The sequence below is a fragment of the Humulus lupulus genome, chromosome 2 (assembly GCF_963169125.1).
Source record: "Humulus lupulus chromosome 2, drHumLupu1.1, whole genome shotgun sequence".
Taxonomy (NCBI): Eukaryota; Viridiplantae; Streptophyta; class Magnoliopsida; order Rosales; family Cannabaceae; genus Humulus; species Humulus lupulus.
The window spans coordinates 77,159,823-77,165,822 of NC_084794.1; the positions used below are offsets into that span (position 1 = coordinate 77,159,823).

Sequence of the window (6,000 nt, forward strand, 5' to 3'; positions counted from 1 at the left end):
GAAAGGATGTTTACTTTGATGGATGGGTTTCAAAAGATGAGGGAAAAGAATGGTTTCATTTTTTATGAAATTATTTTTTAATTTTAGTTATTTATTTATTTTATAATTATTTGTAATTTTAAATTAATTTTTATTTTATATTGTACACGTGGCAATGACATGTTATTTCGGTCAGGCCACGTCAATGCCACATAAGCACCATTAACGGTGTTAACAAGTGGATAGTAACGGAGAGACGCTTTTAGTGGGTTTGAGTATATTCACCGCGAAAAATAAAGATTGGGTGTATAAGTGGAACAACATGTAAACATTGGGTATTTTCGCCGGTAATAACCCTATTTTTTATTTTGAAAAAATTAATATTTTATAATATGGTCCATTGGGCCTAGAACCTATTCAGTTGTGTAGGTTTGTATTAGGGGAACAAGCAAAAGAGCAACAAAAGTGTAATTTTTTTGTAGCTCTCATTGTTGATATAAATTTTCTACTCACTCAATGAATCAGAATAGCGTATATTACCCCCGTTAGAGGCACGTAATCACAGAGCTACTAACAGTATTTTTTAAATCAAAACAAAATTGATATAAATTTAAGTGAAAGATCAGAAGTGGTTAAGGGTTGTCGGTCACGGTAAAATCAGAAACACGGACCACTGGTTACTCATCATATCTAACACCACAATTTTATAAAAAGGAAAAATACTTTAAGCTAAAAACAAACACCAAATAAATCGAAGAAAAAAGAAAAGTTTGTTCAACCCAAGGAAAGTAACCACATAGAAATATTTGATATCAATAGATTCAAAACAAAATTGATCAAAATAATCAATAAAGTAAGCGATCAGAGATGGTTAAGAGTTGTCGGTCACGGTAAAATCAGAAACACGGACCAATTGTTACTCATCATATCTAAAAAAACAGTATATATTTTCTAAAATTATAAGAACAAAATATAAGAATCATCAGAGACTTAAGTACTAAGAATCATAGAATAAATCCATCATATTGTTGCAGTTATATTCTCATCAGTTGATTGCTAATCTCAAACGAAAGAAAGAAAAAAAGAGCAAGTAATTGACGGGACGAACCGAGTTGGGAATCACTGAGATCGGGAAAAAAATCACTTGTCCCCAAATTTCCGGTATCCTCCATGTCCCACCAATTATTTAAAGACACCTCATTTATTTATTTAATATATATTTAAATTATTTACAACTTTCTTTTTTTCCAACTATACATAAATATGATGTCTTTAAATAATTTGTGGGATATGGAGGGGACAAAGAATTGGGACAACAGATTTTTTTTCAAGATCTGGAGGATGATAGTTGAGGGCGTGATTCTAATTGTCCACGAAGCGCCAATTTATAGCTCTAGCTATTGCTACTATGAGGAAAACCTAAACAGAGAATGCGGATTAGTATGGGCCTCGATAAGGCCCACGAAAGACATAATCGCTATCAACGAGGTCCTAAAACTATAGTTTCAGAACCCACATATCCCAACAAATCAAATGTAAATTAAAAGTGATTTTTTCATAAAACATTTTTATGATTTTTTTATTTTACACTTTTACCACTTCTAAATTTTGTGCCATCTGAACTACATCAACTCCACCGCAATATATTGTTAAAATGGCAACTTAAAATCAACTTGTTACAGAAATTATGAATTAATTAGACATCAATTCAAAATATACTAAAAAAAACAACAACAAAAAAACGTATTCCTGTATTTTAAAATGTGTAGAAAATATATTTCAAAACAACTAAATATATACCCAAAATAAATTAAAAAACAACTTAAGAAACATTACTATTGAAAACAAATATTAGTTTTAAATATATATATATAAACTCAAGAATTACATAAAATAAACTAAAATTAAACCAAAAATATTCTCCACCAGAAATCAACTCCAAATACACCTCTCAACTAGGGGTGTTCATAATTTTGTACAACCCGCCCAACCCGATTAACCCGCCCAATTATTACATTGGGCTGGTTGGAAATCAATGCCAACCAGCCCAATGTAACCCAACCTACCCAATTAAGCCTTTTTTATGTATAGTTTATTTTTTAGTTTTTAATAGATGTATAATTTATATTTATAAATTAGTTAGTGAAAATTTTAGAGACTATTATCGTTGGACTTTAAATTTCATTATGTGATATTTAAATGTTAATTCACTTAGTACTTTAAAAAATTGGTCAAATAGATAAATACATAGTAGGGTAAATTTTGTCTTCAATTAAATTATGATATAATTTTTTTTATAATAAATCTAAACTATTTTATGGAAGAAATATATCTTTTCTTTATAAACTTATTTCCCAGTATTTTAGTCTTTAATATCTTCAAAGATACATTAGTGAATTTAAACATTGAAATGATTTAATTAGAATTTATATTTATTTTATAAAAAAAAAACTAAGCGGGTTAAATGGGTTAACCCGCCCAAACCGACCTAAACATTAGACAGGTTAAATACTAATTTTTGGTTAATTGGACGGGTTAGGTTGGACATTTTCAACCCGATTTTGAGTTTGGCAGGGTAAAAAATCCCTCCAAACCAACTAACCCGACCATGAATACTCCTACTCAGAACAACTACACATATACCTAAAATAAATTAAAATGAACAGTAAAAGAATCACTAAGATTTTAAAAATACCATATTACTCCCATTGTTTTGCAAAAATATACTAAATAGATCCTTCAATTAAGTTGTGGTTAGATTTTTTAAGAAAGAGACATAAATACCTTTATTGAAATTATTTAAAGTATTATTTTATTTATTGGTGTTTGTAACAAATTGTAGTGTTCCAGAATATTTACTTAGCTAGCTAGATAGTAGTGGTAATTTGTAGTATGTTAGATTCCGTGGATTTTGGTTCAAGCCGAGAATTAGTTGGACACGCATAGCAACAGTTATGGATTTTATAAGGTTAACCTATTATTTAAGAATATTAATTATAACATAAGGTTTGATTAATATTGATGGTCATATATATATTTATTATAACTTAAGGTTTAGATAGAGCCAATAAGAGCATGACACTTGTCATAATCATGATTATTAGGGAATTAACTATTTCGATGAATAGTTTAATTAAAAGAAAGATCTAGAAGCTCTTTCCAACAGATGTTAGGATCATATTATGACTCAGTCAAAGCTGTTTTATCAATTCAAAATATGTTGAAAAAGTGCAAATACGTGTTTGATATATCAACGTATGCCGATAGATCGCAGCTATAGGGGTCGATATATCGCCTACGGAAGATACGGAAAATACGTCAACTTTGCATGAACGATCAAACGTGGCTCAGGAATATAGGGGGAGGCGATATATCGCCTATGGGGGGCAATATATCGGCTGCAAGTGTGATTTTTGATAAGTTTGTGATTTTGATTTTAAAAATAGCCTTAACCACTTACACTTGCCTTTGAAAGATTTTGACTGAGTCCTGAGCGTTAGTTGAACGAAAATTCAAATATTTTTCATTTTATGTTCATTTATTTATTCAAATTAAAAGTGGTTAGTGATATCGCCCAATAAACTCCTAAGCGGTCCCAGTAGTAATCGGGCTATGTCGTATTCATAGAGAGGCAAACACAACTAAAGATTAGATTAGTAAATAAAAGATAAAAATAGAGTAGAATTGAAGAGATGGATTTTGTGAAATTAAAATGATAGATTAGAGAAAGCGATCAGATAAAGAGCATGGCAAGGTAGAGATGCAGTGCTGTAAAACCTATTCTAATATTGATATTAATTCAAAACACAGTATTATGAAGAGGAGAACGAGGGGGAGTACCACGACGAGGCTGCGGATCCTAAGACCCCCGAGAGAGAGTCTGATCAGCAAGACTTGGAGGTGACTAGATTAAGGCAACAAGTCCTGGATCAGGAAGCCAGAATCGCTGAGCAAGCGGAGGCGCATCGACGGATGCAAGAGTCTCTCCAAGCCCTGCAGGCACTCATGGGCGCGCAGGGTCCGACAGCCAACCCTGCAACTGGCCCACTTCCAGAATCGCAGCAACCTGCACCACGAGAGCAAGCCGGGGTCCCCAGAGGTGCCAGCCCGGTCCCTCCCCCGAAGCCTTTTTCCGAGCCAGCTCCAGGAGGCCCGGACAGGGAGCGACGGAAGACCCGGGAGAAGACCACCCCCGTCGCAAGACCCGGGGTCCGTTCCCGGCCGCTACCTAGGAAAGAGAAGGTGTGCCCCGTCCCAGGACGTGGCCACCCGATCGATTCGCAGGGGTCGCGGCCGCGGAACGCACAACCTCGACACGCCCCAGGGCGAGACGGGCGGGAAGGATCTTTGCACCCAAGTTCCTCGGTTAACAAGAACCGTCGGAAACGGCCTTGCCGCAAAGAGCGTCATGCCCTCAGTTCAGGGGACGACACTTCCCGGATAGACTTACGCGATGGACTGAACGCTCGGAAGGAGCGGGCTCGCAAGGAAAAAATCCTCCCCCGAGACGGCGACCTCAGGAACAACATCAACGAGAGAATCCCCCTGGAGGATGGCACGGCCAGGCAGCTCATGGAGCAAATGGTCGCTTTGAAAAAGGTCACGGATCGCCTGGTCTGCAAGCAAGAGGGCGCGGACACCGACTCCGACGAAGAGGATAAAGAGCCCTGCGCAAGGCACATCCTGGACGTCGTACTCCCCAAGGGGTTCAAGATGCCCAGCCTCACTGCCTTTACTGGAAACACTGACCCTAGGGACCATCTGTCCCGGTACAACAGACTCATGATAGTGGCCCATGTCAGCGACGATGGCAAATGCCTCTGCTTCTCGATCACTTTGGGCGGTCCCGCCGAAGAGTGGTGGAAGAGACTGAAACCGGGGTCCATCCAATCCTGGTCCGGGCTGCAGTCAGCGTTTCGAAAGCAGTTCGTGGCCGCCATGAGGATGGATATGCAAATCAGCGCCCTCACAAATATTAAGCAACTCCCCGCAGAGACGCTGAGGGCCTACATCCAGCGCTTCACTGAAGAAGCCTCCAAGACGAAAGTAGACGACGGACAACACCTGGTGGCACTGCAGTCCAAGATCCGGGCCGGGTCCCCTCTTTGGGACGACATGCAGCGGAACAAGGCCGCCACCTTGGAAGAGTTCATCAGGAGGGCCCAAGGATTCATCAACTGGGAGGAAGCTCAGATCCAGGCTTTCGGGTGGCCTCCGGCCCTGCAGCCCGTCCCCCAGTCGTTCCCGGGTTATGGCGGGCAGTTCCCGGCGCAGCCCTACGCACCCCCCATTGCCCCTGGATCAGCCGTCGCGCCTGGGGGTAGCTACACCCCTACGGTGTACGGCCCTGCCACTTCGGGGTATGCCCCGGCCCAATCCACTCACTTCTCCGGTTATGGCGTCGCGCCGACAGGACACAGCATGGCCTCTGTCGGCGCCCAGCAATCCCAGACAGGAGTAACTGAGGTAAGCGTGAATCCCTCCCGAGGGAAGCGGTTGGGCAAAGGCCAGAACCGGCCCGAGCCAGTCAAAAAGGGGAAGAGGGGCTACGAGCCCCAATATTCAGAATACACCAACCTGATGGACACCAGGGAGAACATCTATCTGGCGACAGAAAGGGCGGTTCACTACCGGAAGCCTGGCCCCGTGTTTAAAGGAGGGAGAAATCCAAGAGATACTAGCAAAAGGTGCGCCTATCACAAGGATGTGGCCCACACCACCGATGAATGCCGGCAGCTCAAAGATGAGATTGAAAATCTCATCAAGCTGGGACACCTCCACCAGTGGGTAAGAATGCCCGTGGGAGTCCCGGGCCTATCAGCAAGCCCCGGACAACCGGCGGCCCCGGGAACGACTCGGGCATACCCCCCCAGGGAGGGGTATGCACAGGGACCCCCGGCGCAGGTCCCTCAGGGGCCCCCGCTGCACAAGTTCTCGGCCCCGGAATGCCTTATCCCTCCGGGACAGCACCCCCTCGAGTTGACGGACATGTGGCAACCATCTCGGGCGGACCTCACCTGG

At 41.4% G+C, this 6,000-nt stretch overlaps 2 non-coding genes across 2 annotated transcripts; both read right to left on the bottom strand.

The window, feature by feature from the left end:
* Positions 1–459: 459 nt before the first annotated feature.
* Positions 460–548, bottom strand: LOC133820336 (small nucleolar RNA U54). The gene has a single exon (XR_009886753.1). It is a non-coding gene; the product is annotated as a small nucleolar RNA U54 (small nucleolar RNA).
* A 408-nt stretch (positions 549–956) lies between these two features.
* Positions 957–1,034, bottom strand: LOC133820331 (small nucleolar RNA Z199). The gene has a single exon (XR_009886747.1). It is a non-coding gene; the product is annotated as a small nucleolar RNA Z199 (small nucleolar RNA).
* Between the last annotated feature and the right edge of the window lie 4,966 nt (positions 1,035–6,000).